The 26,824-nt window shown below is 40.2% G+C and overlaps 1 pseudogene; it reads left to right on the top strand.

Annotated features, from left to right (window-relative positions):
* Window positions 1-7,231: 7,231 nt before the first annotated feature.
* LOC101323303 (ferritin light chain pseudogene) lies at window positions 7,232-26,084 on the top strand (annotated as a pseudogene).
* Window positions 26,085-26,824: the final 740 nt, after the last annotated feature.

Below are 26,824 nucleotides of genomic sequence, written 5' to 3'. Positions count from 1 at the left end.
CATTTCTAAACTTCTTCTACTAGGCAAATATTACTGTTATAACAGGGGCAATCTGCCTTTATTTACATCCCATAGTAGTGATTCTAAAGTCAGAAATTCTCCCCCACTCCAAGGATGCACCTTAACATTATTGATTATTTTTCCAAAGTATCAAAGATTCCAAGTTTATTTACACTTTTTGAAAAACTGTAAGAAAACCAAAATACTTGGTGCTGGTCTGGATATTTTATTTTTTAGTTTATATACCGGAGGTTTATTTGACCATTAGGATCCTTTGTCAAATTTGAAAGCCTCTTTGTACGGACAAAAGCCTTCAGTGGACATAGACCGTTAACACCTCACTGCCCTAATACTCATGCATATGATTGTAGAGTTTCACAAACTCATTGTCTTACATGTAAACAATTCATTGATCTTACACAAGTAATAAAAATGATAGAAGTTTTGGAGCTAGATTGGTAAAATTCTAGGTAAAATTCTAATTTTACCACTTTCTAGGTATATGAGTTACAATTATCCACTTAACCAGATTCACTTCATGTCCTCAGGTGTAAAATGAAAATTATAATACTGACCTCATATACTGTTGGAAGGAATGAAATCAGTACTCAGTAAACATAAGTTCCTCCTACATAACTCTCCTATATAACTCTTATAAGGAAAAGTTAACTTCCTATCAGAAAACAGCGAGAAAAGCTAGCTTGGGTTATACCTATATATGAGGCCAAACGTAGACAAAAACTAATCAACTCATTCGATCATTCAAATATTTCCAAAGAACAAGTTTCAATTGCCTACGTTCACTGAGCACTTTCTACGTGCCATTATCTCTGGTCCTCACAATGCCTGTACTGGAAGGTTACTTTTATCTGTTCTATAGATGGGGAAACTGAGGCTCAGAGAGATTAAGTGACTTGCTCAAGGACACACAACAATTAAAAAGTCATGATTCAAATCCAGATTTATCTCTCTCCAAAGCCTATGATCTTAGTACTACACCATTCAGTTTTATTTTCAACAGTGATTAATAGTGATTAATTCAGAGAGATGGAAAACCCAGTTACCTTCCCCAACTACTTCTCCAGCAGTGGTTGCTGGAACACCGTCGAAAAGGATGCTTAAGCCGAACAAGGAATTTGCAGCCAAGACTTCCCCATCTTCCTGGACTGTGTGGAACAGCAGGTATGCGTGCTACATGCCACAGGTTTGCCACGCTGGGTCACTGCCTTGTGGCAGTAACGTAGTTTGTGTTCAGTAAATACTTGTTGACTGGCTGACAAAAGTACTACTTCCTAGTTTCCTTAGTCGTTCTCAGGGTCAGACAATTGTGGTATTAACATTTGTAATATGGGAGTAGCTAAAATATACTTTTATTTTTGCTATGATGTTATAATCTGTTTACGCAACTTAAGTTTTTAAAAGGACCACAATGGTGTTACACAAAAAGTATTAAAGTCCTCTTTGATTCTGATGAGTTGAGAGGGGAAGTGTTAACTTTTATTTTCTGCAGTAGTAAGTGGAAGTTATTGACTCCACAGAAATAACCTAAAATCCAAAAATGTTTAAGAAACAGATAGAATGGACTCTGCTTTACACGTCTTTGCATAACCTTGAGAAAGTGGTGTAAATGTGCCTTTCTCTGTTTTCTCCATTCATGAAGTGTGTTGAAAAAACGATTATTCTCCCATCTCACAAGTCAAAGAGAGACTTCAAAAATATTTAAAATGATAAAAATGGGATGATTTTGGAAAACCTACTGAATTCCTCAGAGATGAGCACAGTACATCTATACATATACATGCTATAAACCATGTTGCTGATTACCAGGAGACTTTAGTTAACACTTAGCAGCTGGTTTGCTACAGAAACACTCCCACTCTCCCCCAAATCCACTTTCTTCTCTCCAGCATGGAGAGGGACTCTCATTCTCCCTAAAATAGATGGGCTCTGGAAGTTGTTCCACCCCGGACAGGTCCCAGGTTCACAGGTTCTCACCCAGCCCTGGGTGGTGGGAGGAGGGGTAGTTTGAGAGTTGGGGCAGCTCTGTAACTGTTGGCAAAGAGATTCGAGTGTTAAACAGAAACAGAGAGAAAAAGAAGAAAAAAATATATTATAGGACAGATGAAAAAATACTCTCCACTTACCATTTTTGGTTTAAAAAAAAAAAGGAATAGAAGGAAAGTGATAAGGGGAACCCAAGGATCGATTCTGGGCTGCTTGATAAAATGGAAATTAATCTCACTCACAGCCCCTAATCTGCTGGGTACTGGCAAGCCTCTCCTAAGGAAAGAATTCAATATTTTTATAAATGTAGAAGCAGCGGCCCCTTAATCTGAAATTGGACAGCATGTGGGAAGAGAAGAGTCTGGTTAGCAGAATTTAAAATAGGTGGGAAGAAATGGAAAGCCTAAATCAGAGTTCAAGTTTAGAAAAAGTTAGAACCCAGCTTCATTTGCATTCCAACAAATATCTGGGACACCTTTGGTTTTGAGTCTTGGTAAACTTATAAACTTCCTTTGTTCTTTTGATCACCGTCCAACAATTTACCACTTGTTGCTAGCAGGGCATGGAATTTTTTAAGAGTTTCTTTTGCTTGTTTGATCCAAAGACTACAGTTCTCATCCACCTCAGTTTGTAAGTAGTATGAGGGGCCTGCATCGTACAGAATCTTGGATGGGAGAGCAGACCTTGGACGGGAAAAGGTCTTATCCACATCTGTGGTTGTCATTCATTAGCACCTGTATGCAGACAGAGACCAGCCCAGTAATTCAACATTGGAGTTGGCATCCTGTAAACTGGGAACTCACTTTGTTAATAATCACCATAAAAAATAAAGGGTGGAAAGAAGACATGTCTTGTTTATAATTTTAAAAGATAGAGAGGCAGACATCTAATCAAATATAGATTACAAACAGACATACAAAGGAAACGGCCGGCTTTAGAGAAAATGAGGAACATGAACCTCTCTGATTGAACTGCAGGATAAGAAAGCAGGCGTAGACTCATTTGCACCAGTGTACACAGGAGCCCACAGTGGATCACTGGCTCGACAGGGACCAGGCCAGATCTTTAGATCCTGGAACAATGGCAAGTTTACGGTGCCTTCCCCACACCCCAGCAATACCCTATCATAAGACACATGTAAAGAAATCCCACAATGCTCTGATTTTCCACACAACGTTATTTCTTAATGTTTTTCTCATTTTATGATGCCGTTTTTGGCAAGACTTAGGTTGCCTAATGGGTTCTCTAGTATTGGTAAGACTTGGTCATTTGCCCACAGTCAGGGAGCAGGTCCTTTTGAGCCCAAGGAAAAAGAATACTATCTAGCCCCAGCAAAAGTGGAAAGTCTGAGTAGACATCAAAGATGAATTAAAGATATGGGCTACCACGTCTGTACCAGTCACTCCCAAGGCTACTGAACTCATTCATTTTGGGTTCCCTTTTCAAGTTGGGGGTGGAGTGATCACTGGTGGGTGATCGCTGGGATCTCTTCCAGTTTGTTATAAATAGTCATGAATCTACAGGGTTCATGGAATGAGAACAAGAGGGAGAGGGGAGGAAAAAGAAGGGGCCCTACATGTGGCTTCACCTCCTCCTTCCCTTCAAATACCATTCTTACCATAACCTCAGGGTTCCTCCCACCCTAGGACCCTTTGTGCCCCTTCACTCTGGAGTTTTGCCCCAGGGCAGAGGTATCAACACTAGTTTATTGGAAGAGGGGGTGTCTCCACTTCTCCTGTATCAAGGCTGGGGGATGAGAAAAGTCTCATATTGGAAATCTGAATTCATTTCCCTATCGAAACATTATCATGCACCTTGGTTTAGCTTTGTATGTCTTTATCATTTTAAGGATCAAATAGGCTTTTGAGAGCATAACTTCTATTTAGAAGATTCCTTCAAAAAGAAGCTGCATTCGGAGTTCCAAATGACTGACCAGAAATAACTAGGAAGACTGCCTATACAGAGGAATGCTAGGGACTGTCTTTATATAAACAGCGATGCATCTAAGAAAATACTATGTGTGCCTATCAGTAGAGCAACAGCAGGTGTTGAGAATCTGGCCTACGTTTTTGAAAAAAAGTCATATATAAACTCTGATACAATGTAAAATGTACCCACTGCCAAAAGAGAGACCTCAAGTATTATATGGGATCTGAGGAGAGCGTTAGCTTCTCTGATTCTGTCTGTTTGCTCATTTTTGAAGGGAAGGAATTGATGAAGAAGAAAATATTTGACATGCACTCTGAAAAATAAGTAGAATTTCTATAAGAAATACGGCAGGAGAAGGGATTCTAGTCAGAGGGAATCAGCGTAAGCAAAGCTTAAAGGAAGAATAAAAAGAGGTGCATTTGGGAACTAGTAGGTCCAACTTGACTGGAATATGAGGCACAAGAAGTAAAGGGGGAAATGGTTTAAAAGGTAGACTCTGCCCAAACCGTTGAGATGCCACACACCACATGAACAGTCTGGATAGTTTATTTCTTTGGTACGTGAGAGAGAGCATTTCAATTTTCCCGAGGAGAAAAGAGTTATGACTGGGGAAGATTAATTTAAAGAAGAGAAGAAGCAAATCAAAGGGAAATATATGCAGTAATAGAATCAAAAAGCAAAATATTGGTACTTGTCTGGGTAAGGCGGACCTCTTTTCACTAACAAAGTATTTGTGTTAGTCTGGGTATGCTGAACTCTTTTCACCAACAATAAACTTAGGGCAACAGTAAAGGCGAGGTAGCAAGAAAAGAAAAAGTTCACCCTCGGTGAATACTTACCAAATTTTGCATTCATCCACTCCAGTAAATTATTTTAAAAATTTCGACATGCAAGTTAAGCCTCATGTGTTAGGGTCTGTCATAGCTTTAAATTTGAGTAAGGTCCAGGGAAGGACGGAATCTTAAAGCTTTAAAGATGGCCCTCCCAGTGTCAGGGTGGTGGCATGGAAATGCAAAGCGGTGCTGATGAGTCATTACAAAGGTGAGCTAGCTCCACGAGACCACCACAGCGTGTAGGAGGAGAAGGTAAAGGGAACTCAAAGATGACTACTACATTTCATTTGGGGTGTCTAGTTACCAGTAAGGGAACAGGTAAGTCGGGAAGGAAGATGCGAGTGTATTTTCAGCCATGATGGCTTCAGGATTACAGAAGAATGTCTAGATGGAGAAGTTCAGCAGGGGGTTGAACAGGCACCTGGGAGAGAACCTAGACCTTGGGAGTCATGTATACACAGATCTCTGCGCTGACCCTGTGAGAATGGAGGAGTCCAAGAAAGAAAATAGAAGAGTGTGAGAGGAGAAGCAATGTTATTTTCCTTAAGAGTCACAGAATCTTCTTTTCCCATCTCATCCTAACAGAGTGAAAGCCTTGCTACCTGCTTATTATGTGTCTGGGAGGGAACTGGATGTAGACGCTGATGCAGTGAGGATGTGTGAGTAGGAGGTGGAGAGGCAGAGGAAGGGTACCAGAACACTGCGTCCATCGTTTGCCCAATGGCTCATGCAGGAACCTGGATTTTTCCTGGATACCATTACGGGCTCCTATGGCTGATAGGAAGTGTGCTCCCAGACTCCACAGGAAATAGGGTAACCTGTTTCCAAAGAGTGCCCACCCTTCTGTGGGGGCAGAATGTGATAACTGTGGGAAGAACAGGGAAGCTGAAAGCCATGAGTCGGAAGACATCTTAGTCGTAACTCAACCGTGGCAGGGAGGTGTCACCAAAGAGAAACAGATGGAGACATAAGTGGACCAGAGTCACCTCCAGTTGGTGAAGAACCCAACATAATGACCACATCATTCTCCTGCTTAAATCCCTTTCGTGGCTTCTTTTCATCTTAGTTTGAAGACCAAACTCCTTGGTGTAACTCACAAAAATCTGCACAATTACTACTGCTAGCTCACCAAACTCAACACGTGCATTTGCTCTGTGGCTCCAGGCATACTTCAACATTTCTAAACCTTTCTCAACTCTGTCCTGTCTCACAGCCTTCATACTTCCTTCTGCCTGGGATACTTCCCTCTCCACACAACCCCCAGGTTTGTCTACTTAACTCCCTCTTCTTCAGATTTCAACTCAAACTCCCCCTCCCCCCCCACCACAGGTCAGGTCTCCTATGATCTATTATGATCTCACAGGAATCTTCACTTTCATAGCACTTATACTGGTTCATAATCATATATTTGTGGCTATCTGTTTCATGTTTCTCAACCTCACTAGAGAGTAAACTTCATGAAGACAAAGGTCATGTCTGTTGTTTTTACCATTACATAGCTAGAGCCTCATTAAGCACCTCACACTTAGTATGGTCAGTAAACATTTATTAAACGACTTGATCCAAAAGACACCGTCTCCAGCACTATAATGAGACAAATATCATTAGCCTTACGCCATCCATACCAATATTCCTCCTTTTTATTGATGGAAAAGCCTGATGGTGGCGAAGCTCTAGAAATAAGATTTCAGCTTTCTTTAGAAACTAACATTTCTTAATATCTAAAAAGCTATTACAAATTCATAACATTAACTTTTTTTGGGGGGGGGCATGCCCCGCAGCATGCGGGATCTTAGTTCCCTGACCAGGTGTCGAACCCGTGCCCCCTGCAATGGAAGCACTAAGTCCCAACCACTGGACCACCAGGGAAGTCCCACAAATTAATAACATTAACTTTAAAAATATTAACACATCAATAGAAAAAATGGACTAAATACATGACAGGTGCATACTTCACTGGCTAAGAAATACAAACGGTCATTAAACACACACAAGCATAAACTCCACTAGTAATCAAAGAACATAGGAAAGATAAGAACTACATATATTCTTATATATTCATTCAATTTCTTTTAGTAATTAAGAACTACTAGTCAGAATCTAAAAAACAAAACAAACAAACAAAACCAAACAGAAAAAGACTCATGGAGACAGAGAACAAACTGTTGTTCACAATAGGGGAGGGTGTTGGGGGTGGACAAAACAGGTGAAGGGGATTAAGAGGCACAAACTTCCAATTATAATTAAGTCACAGAGATGCAATAATATACAAAACAGGTAATATCGTCAATAATATTAAAGGGTGACAGATAGCTAGTCTTAGCACGCTGATCATCTCGTAATGTAGGTAAATGTCGAATCACTATGTTGTACACTCGAAACTAATATAATGTTGTATGTCAATTATATTTAAATTTTAAAAAAAGAACTGTACAAGTAATCCTTGACAGTTTTTACATGTAGAAATGAACAGAGAAGGAACTCCATTGTCTAGTAATGCCGTCCTGGTAGTGACTAAATCTCCTGCTTACAACAACTTTAAACAAAAAGCAACGGATGAAATGATCGAAGTACCAACAAGGTAGGAAGGAATTACTACACTGAAGAAAAGAGAAAAGAACAACTCAAGAGAGAAAAGAGTCCCTGAAAGATGCTTTTGCTCTTTAGACATCTGTCAGGCTCTGAAAATTTTAACTTTCATTTTTACGGCCTCCCAGGTCAACAGGAATAGAAATCAAAGCCCTGTCTTCCAGAAAATAAGAATTCATTTGGAAATGCTTCCCACAAAAAAACATTTGGACTCCAAAGGATTACACATACTTCAAGTCAGCCCTTGCACAGTCTCATAGTCCAGAACTAACTTTTCAAAAACAATGAGCTAAGGAACACACACGTGTGTGCATGCACACACACACACACATATGCACACACACAACATGAGCAAGAACAGAAACCACAAAATGAAAAACAGATCCACTAAGACTTCAGAAATTGCAATAATCAGACTCATTATACGGCAGCAAAACCTTATCGTCCAAATCCAAGCAAAGTAGTATGAGAAAGGTAAAATGAAGGCCAACATTACTCAGACATAGAGGCAAAAATCCCAAACAAAATAGTTGCAAACCGAATCTAGTAATACATAAAACCACATACTATAGCAGCATCGAATTAGGTTTATCCAAGAAATGCAAGGTGGGTTTAACATTGGAAATATCTGAGCACTGAGATCAGAAATACCCAGGCATTTAATGGGTAAGACTCTTCCTCTGGACACACTTCAATAGATACTATGACTCTATTACATTTGCAGGTCTACAGTTGGCCATCCCTTTTCTACTAACTCCTTCTGGCTTTAGCTATGTTCATAAAATATTAATATATTCAATTATGTTATAGCAGAGGTTGTAAAGTGGAGACTTTGGGTCAAATTCAGCCCTGTCAAATTCAGCCCTGTTTGGCCTGTGGTGTTTTAAAGAAAGTGAAGCCAACATTTACAAATTGAGAAATTTCAATAAATCCTGGTTTGGGGACTTCTTTCAAAAAACAGGAATATCTGGCAATAATGGCCCCTAGGTTTACCTAGAAACTATCAGCTACAGCTGAGGAATAGCTGCTCCTGTTAGATAAGGTGTGTATTCTCCTGTTCACTGAGAACTCTGCCGGTCTGGCCACGTGTCACTTGCCATTAATCTGTATGTGTTCTTTTTTTCTCCCTCTTAGAGTAAACTTGAGAGAAAAATAAAACATGTGTTGTTCTGTCTTGCCAATGAGAGAAAAAAGGAAACTGGACAAAGAGAGGCCTATGTGTCAAAGAAAAGTAAAGGAAAGCACATATTTTTGTGAAAGTAAAGCCTATCACTTCGTGTTCAGTATGTTAAACCTGGTCAGCTTCACTCCTTTATAGGACCTGCCTGGATCTGCAGGCATACGTTTGCGACCTTTGGGTTACAGTCACGTCCAAATGGCATGCAAACAGTCTGCCTCATTCTAGGGACTGTCTACTTTTATATTCTGTTATGTGTTGACTTTACAATTTAACTTTCAGAACGCAGTCTTATTTCCCTAATTCCCTAGTTCCTGAGATGCACCTCTCTAGCCCCCAAATGCTGATAGTACTTACAAGTCACCATTGTTACTTATCATTTATCTTGAACTTAGACTGAAAAGCAGCTAACACCTCTGTTCTCTTTTCTCCCCTTGTTTCCTCCCCCCTCACCCCAAAATAAGCTGTTACCGAATCTGAGAAAAGAAAAATGTTGACAGGAATGTTTACACCGTGACCACAATATATAATAGTAATTTGGTATCTCAAGTGGGAGTTGATTCTCATAAACATTTGTTCAAAATACATAAATATTATTACGGCATGTGAGGCAGTAACTAGACTTATTTTAGACTGTTTTGTCTAATGGACGGGTAATAGTTACTTTTCATAATGTTGTCCCTGCTCTTTGGGGAAGTTATCACCAGTGACAATTATAATCTCACAATATGAAAAGCCAGCCCAAGCCTACAAAGCAAGACCATGTCTCTTCATCCATGTTTTCCCAATAAAGCAGTGAACCTCAGATTGAACGAGCCAATGAATGGACAAGCAGATGGTAAAGCCTGTTTCCAGTCTTGCTTCTTCTAATACCATCATGTGGTATTTATAATAGGGCTTCTGTCCTGACATTTACTGATGCTGAAATACAGACTTCAAAAATTTTTTAATGGTATTTCTATCCAAGGCCCCAGAATTGTCTGCTTTTATTTAAAGACATATCCAGAAAGCAGTTGACTTTCCTTTCGGTGAATACATTTGGAAAGAAGCTATAAAGATGGTATATACAAACGACTAGATGTTAAATTGGAGATGCTGTGCCAGAATACATGGTTTATATAGCTTGTACTCATAGGCTTGATTTCTTCTGTTTAGACTCAACCATGAGAGAGAGCAAGAGAGGGCCAGAAGAAGTGTGTGTGTCTTATACAGTGAAGCTTGAATAGAGCAATATTTGTTTTAAGGGTTAGTTGTATAAACAGACATGAAAGCCATCTGTTTGCCCCATAAGTGCTACTTAAAATTTATAACAAAGGACAAAGTACATTTCAGCAGACAACAGAATATCGGTCAAGATCACACAATAGTTAGTATAGCAGCACTAGAATCCTAGGTGTCCCAAGTCCAAGTCCAAATCCAGTAGCCTGTAACATTTTGCAACAGGGAATTAGAATCTGAGAATAAAATTGTATGCAGAGGGCTTCCCTGGTGGCGCAGTGGTTGAGAGTCCACCTGCCGATGCAGGGGACATGGGTTCGTGCTCCGGTCCGGGAAAATCCCACATGCCGTGGAGCGGCTGGGCCCGTGAGCCATGGCCGCTGAGCCTGCGCGTCTGGAGCCTGTGCTCCACAACGGGAGACGCCGCAACAGTGAAAGGCCCGCGTACCTCAAAAAAAAAAAAATTGTATGCAGAAAGGTCAGTGTTTCAACTGTTAAGTTGTGTTCACCACCTTTAAGAAAGGTAGCAAGTATGCATAGTTCTTAGAATGGCAGTAGACGCTAGGGTGAACAAGTGACTCACAGAAGATATAAAGACACTCTGCTTCAGAGGCTTCCGGCAAGATAGCGGAAGAGTAAAACGCGGAGATCACCTTCCTCCCCACAGATACACTAGAAATACATCTACGTGGAACAACTCCTACAGAACACCTATTGAACCCTGGCACAAGACCTCAGACCTCCCAAAAGGCAAGAAACTCCCCACGTACCTGGGTAGGGCAAAAGAAAAAAGAAAAAACAGAGACAAAAGGATACGAATGGGACCTGCACCAGTGGGAGAGAGCTGTGAAGGGGGAAATGTTTCCACACACCAGAAGCCCCTTCGCGGGCGGAGACTGCGGCTGGCAGAGGGGGAAAGCTTTGGAGCCCCGGAGGAGAGCACAGCAACAGGGGTGCGGAGGGCAAAGCGGAGAGATTCCCGAACAGAGGATCGGTGCCGACCCGCACTCACCAGCCTGAGAGGCTTGTCTGCTCACCCGCCGGGGCGGGCGGGGCTGCGAGCTGAGGCTCGGGCTTCGGTCGGAGCGCTGGGAGAGGACTGGGGTTGGCGGCCTGAAAACAGCCGGCAGGGAGTCCGGGGAAAAGTCTGGACCTGCCGAAGAGGCAGGAGACTTTTTCTTACCTCTTTGTTTCCTGGTGCGCGAGGAGAGGGGATTCAGAGCGCTGTTTGAAGGAGCTCCAGAGACTGGCGCGAGCCGCGGCTAAAAGCGCGCACCCCAGAGACGGGCATGAGACACTAAGGCTGCTGCTGCTGCCACCAGGAAGCCTGTGTGCGAGCACAGGTCACTATCCACACCCCCTTTCCGGGGAGCCTGTGCAGCCCACCACTGCCAGGGTCCCGGGATCCAGGAACAACTCCTCCGGGAAAGAGCACGGCGTGCCTCAGGCTGGTGCAACGTCATGCCGGCCTCTGCTGCCGCAGGCCCGCCCCGCACTCCGTGCCCCTCCCTCTCCCCGGCCTGAGTGAGCCAGAGCCCCCGAATCAGCGGCTCCTTTAACCCCGTCCTGTCTGAGCGAAGAACAAACGCCCTCCAGCGACCTACACGCAGAGGCGGGGCCACATCCAAAGCTGAGCCCCGGGAGCTGTGAGAACAAAGAAGAGAAAGGGAAATCTCTCCCAGCAGCCTCAGAAGCAGCGGATTAAAGCTCCACAATCAACCTGATGTACCTGCATCTGTGGAATACCTGAATAGACAACGAATCATCCCAAATTAAGGAGGTGGACTTTGAGAGCAAGATTTATGATTTTTTTCCGCTTTTCCTCTTTTTGTGAGTGTGTATGTGTATGCTTCTGTGTGAGATTTTGTCTGTATAGCTTTGCTTCCACCATTTGTCCTAGGCTTCTATCCGTCCGTTTTCTTTGTGTTTCTAACTTTTTTCTTTTTTTCTCTTAATAATTATTTTTTATTTTAATGACTTTATTATATTTTATCTTATTTTATTTTGCTTTAACTCCTTTTTTTCTTCCTTCCCTCCTTCCTTCCTTCCTCCCTCCATCCCTCCCTCCCTCCTTTCTTTCTTTCTGTCTTTCTCTCTTTCTACTTCTACTAATTCTTTCTTTCTACTTCTTCTCCCTTTTATTCTGAGCTGTGTGGATGAAAGGCTCTTGGTGCTGCAGCCAGGAGTCAGTGCTGTGCCTCTGAGGAGGGAGAGCCAACTTCAGGACACTGGTCCACAAGAGACCTCCCAGCTCCACATAATATCAAACGGTGAAAATCTCCCAGAGATCTCCATCTCAACACCAGCACCCAGCTTCACTCAACGACCAGCAAGCTACAGTGCTGGACATCCTATACCAAACAACTAGCAAGACATGAACACAACATTACCCATTAGCAGAGAGGCTGCCTAAAATCATAATAAGTCCACAGACACACCCAAACACACCACCAGACGTGGACCTGCCCACCAGAAAGACAAGATCCAGCCTCATCCACCAGAACACAGGCACTAGTCCCCTCCACCAGGAAGCCTACACAACCCACTGAACAAACCTTAGCCACTGGGGACAGACACCAAAAACAACGGGAACTACGAACCTGCAGCCTGCAAAAAGGAGACCCCAAACACAGTAAGATAAGCAAAATGAGAAGACAGAAAAACACACAGCAGATGAAGGAGCAAGATAAAAACCAACCAGACCTAACAAATGAAGAGGAAATAGGCAGTCTACCTGAAAAAGAATTCAGAGTAATGATAGTAAAGATGATCCAAAATCATGGAAATAGAATAGACAAAATGCAAGAAACATTTAACAACGACCTAGAAGAACTAAAGATGAAACAAAGAATGATGAACAACACAATAAATGATATGAAAAATACTCTAGATGGGATCAATAGCAGAATAACTGAGGCAGAAGAACGGATAAGTGACCTGGAAGATAAAATAGTGGAAATAGCTACTGCAGAGCAGAATAAAGAAAAAAGAATGAAAAGAACTGAGGACAGTCTCAGAGACCTCTGGGACAACATCAAACGTGCCAACATTCGAATTATAGGGGTTCCAGAAGAAGAAGAGAAAAAGAAAGGGACTGAGAAAATATTTGACGAGATTATAGTTGAAAACTTCCCTAATATGGGAAAGGAAATAGTTAATCAAGTCCAGGAGGCACAGAGAGTCCCATACAGGATAAATCCAAGGAGAAACACACCAAGACACACATTAATCTAACTGTCAAAAATTAAATACAAAGAAAACATATTAAAAGCAGCAAGGGAAAAACAACAAATAACACACAAGGGAATGCACATAAGGTTAACAGCTGATCTTTCAGCAGAAACTCTGCAAGCCAAAAGGGACTGGCAGGACATATTTAAAGTGATGAAGGAGAAAAACCTGCAACCAAGAGTACTCTACCCAGCAAGGATCTCATTCAGATTTGATGGAGAAATTAAAACCTTTACAGACAAGCAAAAGCTGAGAGAGTTCAGCACCACCAAACCAGCTTTACAACAACTGCTAAAGGAACTTCTCTAGGCAAGAAACAAAAGAGAAGGCAAAGACCTACAATAACGAACCCAAAACAATCAAGAAAATGGGAATAGGAACATACATATCGATAAATACCTTACATGTAAATGGACTAAATGCTCCCACCAAAAGACACAGATTGGCTGAATGGATACAAAAACAAGACCCATATATTTGCTATCTACAAGAGACCCACTTCACACCTAGAGACACATACAGACTGAAAGTGAGGAGATGGAAAATATATTTCATGCAAATGGAAACCAAAAGAAAGCTGGAGTAGCATTTCTCATATCAGACAAAATAGACTTTAAAATAAAGACTATTAGAAGAGACAAAGAAGGACACTACATAATGATCAAGGGATCAACCCAAGAAGAAGATATAACAATGGTAAATATTTATGCACCCAACATAGGAGCACCTCAGTACATAAGGCAAATACTAACAGCCATAAAAGGGGAAATCGACAGTAACACATTCATAGTAGGGGACTTTAACACCCCACTTTCACCAATGGACAGATCATCCAAAATGAAAATAAATAAGGAAATACAAGCTTTAAATGATACATTAAAGAAGATGGACTTAATTGATATTTATAGGACATTCCATCCAAATACAACAGAATACACATTTTTCTCAAGTGCTCATGGAACATTCTCCAGGATAGATCATATCTTGGGTCACAGATCAAGTCTTGGTAAATTTAAGAAAATTGAAATTGTATCAAGTATCTTTTCCGACCACAACGCTATGAGACTAGATATCATTTACAGGAAAAGGTCTGTAAAAAATGCAAACACAAGGAGGCTAAACAATACACTACTTAATAATGAACTGATCACTGAAGAAATCAAAGAGGAAATCAAAAAATACCTAGAAACAAAGGACAATGGAGACACGACGACCCAAAACCTATGGGATGCAGCAAAAGCAGTTCTAAGAGGGAAGTTTATAGCAATACAATCCTACCTTAAGAAACAGGAAACATCTCGAATAAACAACCTAACTTTGCACCTAAAGCAATTAGAGAAAGAAGAACAAAAAATCCCCAAAGTTAGCAGAAGGAAAGAAATCATAAAAATCAGATCAGAAATAAATGAAAAAGAAATGAAGGACACGATAGCAAAGATCAATAAAACTAAAAGCTGGTTCTTTGAGAAGATAAACAAAATTGACAAACCATTAGCCAGACTCATCAAGAAAGAAAGGGAGAAGACTTCAATCAACAGAATTAGAAATGAAAAAGGAGAAGTAACAACTGACACTGCAGAAATACAAAAGATCATGAGAGATTACTACAAGCAACTCTATGCCAATAAAATGGACAACCTGGAAGAAATGCACAAATTCTTAGAAATGCACAACTGGCCAAGACTGAATCAGGAAGAAACAGAAAATATGATCAGACCAATCACAAGCACCGAAATTGAAACTGTGATTAAAAATCTTCCAACAAAGAAAAGCCCAGGACCAGATGGCTTCACAGGCGAATTCTATCAAACATTTAGAGAAGAGCTAACACCTATCCTTCTCAAACTCTTCCAACATATAGCAGAGGGAGGAACACTCCCAAACTCATTCTACAAGGCCACCATCACCTTGCTACCAAAACCAGACAAGGATGTCACAAAGAAAGAAAACTACAGGCCAATATCACTGATGAACATAGATACAAAAATCAACAACAAAATACTAACAAACAGAATCCAACAGGACATTAAACGGATCATACACCATGATCAAGTGGGGTTTATTCCAGGAATGTAAGGATTCTTCAATATACACAAACCAATCAACATGATACACCATATTAACAAATTGAAGGAGAAAAACCATATGATTATCTCAATAGATGCAGAGAAAGCTTTCGACAAAATCCAACACCCATTTATGATAAAAACCCTGCAGAAAGTAGGCATAGAGGGAACTTTCCTAAACATAATAAAGGCCATATATGACAAGCCCACAGCCAACATCGTCCTCAATGGTGAAAAACTGAAAGCATATCCACTAAGATCAGGAACAAGACAAGGTTGCCCACTCTCACCACTCTTATTCAACATAATTTTGGAAGTTTTAGCCACAGCAATCAGAGAAGAAAAGGAAATAAAAGGAATCCAAATCGGAAAAGAAGAAGTAAAGCTGTCACTGTTTGCAGATGACATGATACTATAGAGAATCCTAAAGATGCTACCAGAAAACTACTAGAGCTAATCAGTGATTTTGGTAAAGTAGCAGGATACAAAATTAATGCACAGAAATCTCTGGCATTCCTATACACTAATGATGAAAAATCTGAAAGTGAAATCAAGAGAACACTCCCATTTACCATTGCAACAAAAAGAATAAGATATCTAGGAATAAACCTACCTAAGGAGACAAAAGACCTGTATGCAGAAAATTATAAGACGCTGATGAAAGAAATTAAAGATGATACAAATAGATGGAGAGATATACCATGTTCTTGGATTGGAAGAATCAACATTGTGAAAATGACTCTACTACCCAAAGCAATCTACAGATTCAATGCAATCCCTATCAAACTACCACTGGTATTTTTCACAGAAGTAGAACAAAAAATTTCACAATTTGTATGGAAACACAAAAGACCCTGAATAGCCAAAGCAATCCTGAGAATGAAAAACGGAGCTGGAGGAATCAGGCTCCCTGACTTCAGACTATACTACAAAGCTACAGTAATCAAGACAGTATGGTACTGGCACAAAAACAGAAAGATCAATGGAACAGGATAGAAAGCCCAGAGATAAACCCACACACATATGGTCACCTTATCGTTGATAAAGGAGGCAGGAATGTACAGTGGAGAAAGGACAGCCTCTTCAATAAGTGGTGCTCGGAAAACCGGACAGGTACATGTAAAAGTATGAGATTAGATAACACCCTAACACCATACACAAAAATAAGCTCAAAATGGATTAAAGACCTAAATGTAAGGCCAGACAGTATCAAACTCTTAGAGAAAAACATAGGCAGAACACTCTATGACATAAATCACAGCAAGATCCTTTCTGACCCACCTCCTAGAGAAATGGAAATAAAAACAAAAATAAACAAATGGGAGCTAATGAAACTTCAAAGCTTTTGCACAGCAAAGTAAACCATAAACAAATCAAAAGACAGCCCTCAGAATGGGAGAAAATACTTGCAGATGAAGGAACTGACAAAGGACTAATCTCCAAAATTTATAAGCAGCTCATGCAGCTCAATAACATAAAAACAAACAACCCAATCCAAAAATGGGCAGAAGACCTAAATAGACATTTCTCCAAAGAAGATATACAGACTGCCAACAAACACATGAAAGAAAGCCCAACATCATTAATCATTAGAGAAATGCAAATGAAAACTACAATGAGATATCATCTCACACCAGTCAGAAAGGCCATCATCAAAAAATCTAGAAACAATAAATGCTGGAGAGGGTGTGGAGAAAAGGGAACCCTCCTGCACTGCTGGTGGGAATGTAAATTGATACAGCCACTGTGGAGAACAGTATGGACGTTCCTTAAAAAACTACAAATAGAACTACCATATGACCCAGCAATCCCACTACTGGGCATATACCCTCAGAAAACCATAATTCAAAAAGGGTCATGTACCCAAATGTTCATTGCAGCTCTATTTACAATAACCCGGAGATGGAAACAACCTAAGTGTCCATCATTGGATGAATGGATAAAGAAGATGTGGCACATATATATACGATGTAATATTATTCAGCCATAAAAAGAAACGAAATTGAGGTATTTGTAATGAGGTGGATAGACCTAGAGTCTGTCATACAGAGTGAAGTAACTCAGAAAGAGAAAGACAAATACCGTATGATAACACATATATATGGAATTTAAGAAAATAAAATGTCATGAAGAACCTAGGGGTAAGACAGGAATAAAGACACAGACCTACTAGAGAATGGACTTGAGGATATGGGGAGGGGGAAGGGTAAGCTGTGAGAAAGCGAGAGAGAGGCATGGACATATATACACTACCAAATGTAAAGTAGATAGCTAGTGGGAAGCAGCCGCATAGCACAGGGAGATCAGCTTGGTGCTTTGTGACCGCCTGGAGGGGTGGGATAGGGAGGGTGGGAGGGAGGGAGATGCAAGAGGGAAGAGATATGGGAACATATGTATAACTGATTCACTTTGTTATAAAGCAGAAACTAACACACCATTGTAAAGCAATTATACTCCAATAAAGATGTAAAAAAAAAAAAAAGAAGATATAAAGAGGTTACTAAGTGGACACACCAGTGTTTTTGACTGCAAATACTAATTCAAGTAAATTTTCCCCTAAAATCTGAAAAAGTAGCTGCATCACCCAAGATGTTCACGGTATTAACAAAACAACTTCTCCAATAATAGTCCTGTGTGCTCTGAGAGAAAAACTTTCCACCTCATAATAAGTGTGCAGAGCATTCCAAATGTGCAAATTAGATATAGACTATTTCACGAATGTGATATTAAGAAAGGTCATGTTGGGGACTTCCCTGGTGCTCCAAGGGTTAAGAATCCGTCTTGCAATGCAGGCCAGGGGAACTAAGATCCCACGTACCGCGGGGCAACTAAGCCCGCGTGCCGCAACTACTGAGCCCACACGTTACAAATAGAGAGAAGCCTGCATGCTGCAACGAAAGATCCTGTATGCCGCAACTAAGACCCGACACAGCCAAAAAATAAATATTAAAAAAAAACTCACTGAGCTGTACACTTAAGATTTGGATACTTTAATTACTTCATTATATGTATGTTCTAATTCAATAAAAAAGGGGTGAACAGACACACAAAATGAAAGGTCATGTTGGCAATATTAGAATAGAAACACTGATTCCTCGTACATAGGTGTTACATACGTTTTAGGAAATAGTCCCTTTATTTGGAGATAGTTTAAAAATTAAATTAAGGAGCCCCTCCAGATGTCATTAAGAAGCCAGATTAGAATAAAATTGAAATGAAATAAACTTAAATTACAACATATTTGAAAACGTGTGATATGAGAAGGGAAGTAGGAATTAATCAATCAGTGATAATTATGGAGCTTACAATTTTGTCATTGTGTCCCTAGCAATGTATAGGAAAAAGATATAGTAACATTTTGACCAAGGAGGTGTGTAGTAAACCAGGTAGATTTGGTTGAGGTCAAGTATGACAAAACATTTCCCAGGTTATGACAGCCAGTATCTCTAAAAAAACAAATAATTTCCTTTCCGATCACTTCTACAACCAACCTTCTGGCCTTAATTCAGTCTCCCTGGTAAGTTCATCTACCAGGGAGAAAATGTATTGATAGGCCATTAGGAATATTTGGCCCATTTGGCAGTTATAACTATAAAGTAAATTAATAAATTGTCTTTTAGGCGCACCTTAGTGTCCTGCAAGTTTTATTAAATTGTCTCAAATATCCAATGTCCTTATCACCTTCAGTGAGTATACTCGCAACGCCTCAAATCATAAGCTTAAAGGGCAGATCTTGAACTGTGGTAACCTCACTAGGAGACACAGCCCAGGGGGCCCAGCCTGGATAGGTTGTTAGTGTCTAATCAGAATCATTATAATCACCAGGCCCAGAGCTCATGTTTACCACTTGCTGTGTGCATTTCTTAATAACTCAGCCAAGGTCAACAGTGTCTCCTGCAAGTCTTCTCATCAATCCAGAGAGAGTTTTCTCATGTGCGTGCTTCCACTGTATGATTTTGTGATAATGCAACTTTCACCTCTAAGAATGGGGGATGGGGAAGAAGGAAGAGGGAAGGAGGGAGAGGAGAAGGGAAGGGTGGTTGGGAGGAAGAAGGGGAAAGAGAGGGAAGGGAGAAATGAAGAGAGGTAAAAAGGAAGAGAGAGAGGCAGGAAGGGGAGAGGGAGTGGGAGAGGGAAGGAAAGAAGGAAAGGAAAGGAGTATGAATTCAGGAGCCTCAGCTCAAGTTTGAATCCTAGGTCTACTCCTTACTAGCTGTGTGAACTTGACCAAGGAACTACCTTAGTCATTCAGTGTCCTCATCTGAATAATGGAGATAATAGGATTTACTTCCTATCATGTGGGGATTAGAGTTACTACGTAAAAATACTTAGGACGGTGCCTGACACATTGTGAATGGTTTCACATTTTATTCCTAATAAATTTTCTAATCGACTGCACTTTTGCTATAGAAACTGAGAAACTGTAAAAGTCCTAAAACCAATTTCTCAAGTGCAGCAAATAAAGCCCAATGCCCACTGATTAGGAAAACAATACTTATTTCTGTAACTATAAAAATAACAGGGCTTCCCTAGTGGCGCAGTGGCTGAGAGTCCGCCTGCCGATGCAGGGGACACGGGTTCGTGCCCCGGTCCGGGAAGATCCCACATGCCACGGAGCGGCTGGGCCCGTGAGCCACGGCCGCTGAGCCTACGCGTCCGGAGCCTGTGCTCCGCAACGGGAGAGATCACAACAGTAAGAGGCCCGCGTACCGCAAAAAAATAAATAAATAAAAAATAACAGGTGAGGCTGTGCTTGTTAAATTTTAATGTGCATAGGAATCAACTGGGCATCTTGTTAAAATGCAGATTCTGATTCCATTGGCCTGAGGCAAGGAGAGTCTGCATTTCTTACAAGTTCCCAGGTGATGTCGGTGCTGCTGGTCTGTGGGCCACACTTTGAGTAGCCAGACTGTAGACAGTTTGATTCAAAGGGAAAAAAATAATAGGAGGAAGGAAGTAAAATAGAATAATATATTTAAAATGCTAGGGGAATGGCCACCAGTGGGGAGTACTCCATAATCAGCTGTATTATTGTTGCTCAGAAGGCATTCTAGGCATGCCGTAGATTGCACAATACATTTATTTCAAATATGTGTTATACATGTGTATATGTGTGTATATATGTATATAAACTGCATTTGTTTACGTTTTGTTCATGCTTAACTGCACTTAGGGAGCATCTTATTGAAAAAAAATCCTGCCAATACTTTTGTTATGAGAATCATTAACTAATTTACTGATAGTTTATTTACATATTATTTAGAATACAAAATTAATATATTCTCATTGGAAAAATTCAATTATCTCAGAAGGCTATTCATTTAAAATGGAAAATTCCCCACTTCACCCTTAAAAGTTCTAAGCTCCTAGGCTAGTAACTATTAAGAGTTTGGTGTGACACTTTAAAATATTTTTTATTCTTATATATCCATATAAGATTGTTTTTCAGAAAATCTACACCACTATAATACAACTTACTTTTTCCTCAAAGATATATCAAACATCTTTCCATGTTAATATGTAGAAATTCACCTCCTTTTCAGTGATTGCACAGTATTCCAACATACTATGACTCATTTACCCATTCCCTATTGCTGTGCTTCTGGGATGTCTCCAATTACTTGCTATGACAAATAATGCTACAAATAATTTTCTTACACCCGTCTTTGTATAGGTGTCTGAACACATCTGTAATGTGGTTTTTGGAGTGAAATTGTTGTGAAGGATACAGACCACTGAATTTTGAGAATTGCCAAATTGCTTTTCAAAAAGGCTTCTACCACTGTTCCAGGAGCCTGCCCTGCTTCCGTGCACACTGTAAAACGGTCATTTGCAATCACTTTAACTTCTTCATAATCTGACAGGAAAAGGTCATCCCTTTATTATTTTAACTTTCATTTTCTTAATCACTAGTGAGATTTACTATCTTTTATAATGTCACTAGCCATTTCAATTTCTTCTATGAATTGCTTGTTCTTATCACTTGCCAATTTTTCTCCTGGGTAACCTTTTCCTTTTTCCTTCTTTTTTTTTTATAAGAGCTCTCTGTATATTGGATATTATACTTCTGATATACATATTACATTTTTTATGGTTAAGATTTTGTTGGCTTGCTGTCTTTAATGGGGTATGTTATTGTACAGAAATTTTTACAGAATCAAGCATTTCACTCTGGATTCTTTTTTTCTATATTTTTTTAATGTTTTATTTCTTGCTTAGAGGTTTTTCCCTTCCCCCAAATAATAAAATATTCTCCCACTTTTTTCTAGTAATTTCATTTGTTTTAGTTTTAATGTTTACATCTTTAATCATGATGTATATCAAATTGTTTTTAAAAATACACTTGCATGAGGCTTTTACCACTGGAATTATGGTTTAGTCAATACTATATTATTATTGCTACAAGAAAGGGTTAGAGAAGCTTATCAATGTAAAATATCTGGATAGCCTAAAAAGGATAGGCCAGTGGTCCTAGCCTTTTCTAGGACCTACATTTTCTAAATGTAACTTTTATTCAACCTATTTTCATATCGACACCCCAAGTCGACTGTCATCAAACATTACTGCAAATTAATATTCTGAATTATTACACGTTGGTTCTGCCCGTATGTGATTCACTTTCATATTGCTGAGTCAGTGCTTCAGAAATAAAATTCTCTTCATTCAGGTCTCTGCTTAAATATCATCTCCTTAAAGGGACTTTCCATGGCCATCCTATCAAACCTCAGCTCCCTCCATCCTTTTGTTCTGGTTTCTTTTTACAGTTCTCACTGCTACTTGAAAAAATTACATTAGACAGGCTTGTCTATTACTTGTCTCACCAGGAGGGTGGGGCTTTATCTCATTCACCACTATACCTCTAGCATCTAGAACAACTCAGGTATGTTGAATAAATTACCAAAGAATAAATTAACCAAAGATATTACCAGATCTTGAAAGGTATGTCAAGATGTTAACATATCAAGTCAAAAACAAAAGGACTAGGTATGCTTCAAGTGGTGACTCTTTAGTTGGGTCAGTCACTGGATTTAGTGCCAGTAACTATGTGCTAAGGAAAATAACAAATTAAAGAACATGTATGCTTGCCTGATCTAGGAATTCACTTTACCTTAAAAAATAAAATTCCTCCCTAAAAATTGAACCATCCAGTTTGCCTGTTTCTACACTTTATTCCTTACAAGCCCCGATCGGGGGCTTGTTAAATACATTAAAGGATATTTATATAATGGAATTCTAAGCAGCCATTAAAAAAGATGTGATATAAGCATAATTATTAATATGAAAGTTTAGGGTGAAATAGCATGCAACATAATCCCATTTTCAGAAAAAGAAAATATCTATTACATGTGTGAGTGTAAACACATTCTCTGGAGAGATCTACATCAGAATACCAACACTGATTATCTCTAGGTAATGGCATTAGATTTGAATTTTATATATTTTTTATTCTCTGTATTTTCTCATTTCTCTAAAATAAACACGTATTACTTACGTGAAAAGGAGAAATTGTTTTGGGGTGGAAGACCGTAGTAGTGTGTGAAGTGGGTTTGCACACAGCACCCACATCGACCTCGTCCTCCATCCTTGGAGTGCCTTCCTACTCTGCAGACTGAAGAGTTAAAAACCAATTTCCATACACTACCAAATGTAAAATAGATAGCTAGTGGGAAGCAGCCGCATAGCACAGGGAGATCAGCTCAGTGGTTTGTGACCACCTAGAAGGGTGGGATAGGGAGGGTGGGAGGGAAGGAGATGCAAGTGGGAAGAGATATGGGGACATGTGTATGTATAACTGATTCACTTTGTTATAAAGCAGAAACTGACACACCATTGTAAAGCAATTATACTCCAATAAAGATGCCAAAAAAGAAAAAAAACAACTTCCCAGACTCCCTATGCAGAAAACCTAACGTAAGACTTGGAAGTGACAAATAAGGCAGAAGCCATCTCCATGGCATGTGCAGCCAGGGAGAGGTGGCAGTTTTCTGCTTTCCCGTGTATGGTCACTGGGCGCCTGCAGACAGTGTGGCAGGTCCCCACTCCCAGAACACAACCTCTGCAGCCTGTTCTAACGTCAGAAACCCCACTGGCGAACCCCTTGGCCGCTGCAGTAGTAGCAGTTGCCCTGGTGGGCCAGTTAACGTCTGTTTTGCTGGAGTCTTTTCTGGGGACCCAAACTTGAGCCCATTTCTCCATACCTTCCAATGATTTTGTAAGGAACTAAGTAGTTTCAAAATTCCCAATATTAATTCCCATTCCTCTTAAAATAGCTAGAGTGGTTTGTTTCCTGCAAGTAAGTCATCAATGATACAAAAAAGGTAAATTGTGTATCATCAACTTTAAAAATAACGTATACTACACAAATCTATTTCAGAATGTGGAGAGGGCATGTGAGACTAACATACAAAAACGTGGGGAAAAAGGATCACTAAGTACACTAACATGTTAATGTAGTCATCTCTGGTGGTAGAACTATGGGTAATTTAAATTTCATTTTGCTTATCTTTAAGTTTTCTTTTCTTTTTTTTTTTTAAGGGAAAACCTTAAAAGCCATGGTTTTTTTTTTTTTTGAAACAAAAACAGAATCCTCTTACAGGAAAAGAGCAACTTCTGAATGTATCCTGAAATGTTTTAGGCAACTAGGATTAGTAACTAAAGGTATTAATCTGCATGTAACACTGTAGCACACACAGGAGTATGTATCATGGTCTAAGTAGGGGAGCAAGTCCCCATGGTTCATGATCTCAGAACAAATATTTGTCTATTCTAGTGACACAGTCAAGCTGACTGCTCTCTGCTAGAAAAAGGGCAGCTATCTTGGGAACTAAACATATGAAATTGAGACTAGCCAGTACCGCAGCTGTTGGTGAGCTTTCTTTGTTTAAAACAGCAGAAGTATATCCCTTAGAATTGGCTATTTTAAAAGGCATAAAACAGAACGGAAGTGCCTTCACCTACCCAATCATTAAATGAGATTTCAGAAAAGAAAGGGCAAAAGTGAAATGAGCAAATGACTTTCTTTTAAACATTTCTTTAAAAAAATTTTTTTCCCACGTAACTAACACGTATTTCTGAATTGCTCTTTATTCCTCCATTTTCTCTACCCACTAGCTTCATGACACAGGACGCAGAAAAGGATGTCATACTTCTTTATTCACTGGCAGAAATTATCATGAAGGGTCACAATGCATTTGCAATCATCAAGGAAGCAGATAAAATAAACCATTCTTACTATGCAAATGCCTATCAAGGAATTGTATTAGAATTAGATTAATAAGAAAATATCCTTATATCTATTAACTCAGTGATTTTATAAAGCTAATTTTTATTTAGTTATTTATTTACTTTTTGGCCTAAAACAACATAAATTTATTCTCTTACAGTTTTGGAGGTCAGTCCAAAATGAGTCTCACTGAGCCAAAACTAAGATGTCAGCAGGGCTATGTTCCTTTCCAGAGGCTCTAGGGGAAAACCCCTTGCCTTGCCTTTTCCAGAATAAAGCTAATTTTTAAATGTCATTTGATACTAGCTACTTGTGTTAAAAGCATCTTTCAATGACAAGTTTTTAATTTTCATGAACACTAATTTTAGATCTTTTATCGTTGTTCTCTGTCACCTAAGATATTCACCTCTGTTTCCTCTAAAAAGCTTTGTATTTTAGCTATCACATTTAGGTCTGTCATCCATCTCAAATTCATTTTTGTGAGGTAGGGAATCATGGTCCATTTTTTTCCATGGGGATATTTAGCTGTTCCGGCTCCATTTGTTGAAAAGATTTCCCTTCTCTGTTGGATTGCTTTGCTACCTCTGTCAAAAATCAAGTGACCATATAAATGTAGATTTGTTTTTCAGCTCTCTCTTCTATCCCACTGAGGTATTTGTTGATCCTTAATGCCAGTATCACACCGTCCTTGATTACTGGATACTACCTACTACAATACTCCTTGTATTGCTTTACAAAATTTAAGACTCTACAAAAGAGGGTATATAAATTAAGTTGAAATAAATGTATGGGCTCAAGATGAGCTTCAAATAATCCTTATGAAATCACTGTTATACTGTATCATGGCTTTGAAAACACTCCATAATCACTATCGTTTCCAAAGTGAAATATATTTACCCACAAATGAAAAACTACAAATTCTTCATGACCTTCAACTGAAATTACGTATGAAAAATATTTCATTAATTTTACTATTCAACTTCCCACCAGGTCTTCCCCACATTAGTTAAAAATACCACAGTGTAGTAAGCCTAAAAACAATCCTTAGGCAGTGTGCTCGGTGGTCCCGAGGATCTCTGTCTCTTGCTTCAACCGTGTTTAAACGGAACAGACCCAGGGACGCCCCTTGTTCCAGCCTCTGACCACCCTCCAACCTTTTTTCCCGTCTTAACTTTTGGAATCAGCCACACAGCTATCCTCGGCCACCAGGCCCGGACAACTCCATTTTTTGAGCTTAACTCCTTATTAACCCATCAACTGGGAGCTCCAGGATTCCTCAGAATGATTCCACCCAGGTGGAGGCTGTCCTCCACGGCCTGTCCAACATGCGTCTGTAGGCCTCCTACACCTACCTCTCTCTGGGCTTCCATTTCCAACGAAGCGTTGTGCCTCTGGGGGGCGTGGGCCACTGCTTCTGCGAATCCGCGGAGGAGCAGCGCGAGGGCGCCGAGCGACCCTTGAAAATGCAAAACCAGTGCAGCCACCTGGCCGTCTTCCAGGACCTGCAGAAGCCGTCCCAAGAGGAGTGGCATAAAACCCAGGACGCTCCAGAAGCTGCTGTGTTCATGAAGAAGAACCTGAATCAGGCCCTCGTGGACCTGCATGCCCTGGGTTCTGCCCGCGCACAGCCCCGCCTCTGTGACTTCTTGGAGGGCCACGCCCTAGATGAGCAGGTGAAACTCATCAAGAAGATGGGCGACCACCTGACTAAGCTCCGCAGGCTGTCTGGTCCCCAGGCTGGGCTGGGCCAGTATCTCTTCGAAAGGCTCATCCTCAAGCACGACGAGAAGCCTCCAAAGTCCAGTGGCCTTTGAGGAGCCCCTCTGGTGTCAGGGCTTCTGCCTGAAGCAGCTCTCGGCAGCAAGTAGGCACTTTTTTTTTTTTTTTTGCGGTAGACGGGCCTCTCACTGCTGTGGTCTCTCCCGTTGCAGAGCACAGGCTCCGGACGCGCAGGCTCAGCGGCCATGGCTCACGGGCCGAGCCGCTCCGCGGCATGTGGGATCTTCCCGGACCGAGGCACGAACCCGTGTCCCCTGCATCGGCAGACGGACTCTCAACCACTGCGCCACCAGGGAAGCCCAGTAGGCACCTTTTTAACCACGCTGGAGCCCTCTCCCAACCCTTGGACCAAATGGAAACAATAAAGCTTTTTACAGGAAAAAAAAAAATTCACGTGTTTGAAACTAGAGGATGCGTACACAGTCTCTCTACATGTTTAAACTTTTCTATAATAAAATATTAAAGTCATGTATCAATTTCAGAAAGGTACCTAGTAAAGAAAAAAGATTATTTCCTTTACAAACATAAGTTTTATAAAATTTCCTTTAAAGTTTAACTTGGAAAAGAAGATTAAGAGCAAGAATACAATATTATTTTATAAAATAAAAAACAAAGCAACTCCCAATTCCATTGCGGGCAAACGATAAATGGCTCTTCGAAACTACTGGGCTGTACTAATTTTGTTCAAATTGGCAAAGAAGGATCCTCCACCACCACCATCATACTTTTTTAAAAAAAGCAGATAGCCTGAATTGCTAAACCCCCAATTCTTTAT

Source organism: Tursiops truncatus, chromosome 1 (assembly GCF_011762595.2).
Source record: "Tursiops truncatus isolate mTurTru1 chromosome 1, mTurTru1.mat.Y, whole genome shotgun sequence".
Taxonomy (NCBI): Eukaryota; Metazoa; Chordata; class Mammalia; order Artiodactyla; family Delphinidae; genus Tursiops; species Tursiops truncatus.
The sequence above is the reverse complement of the archived record's forward strand: the minus strand, read 5'-3'. Positions and strand labels throughout refer to the sequence as shown.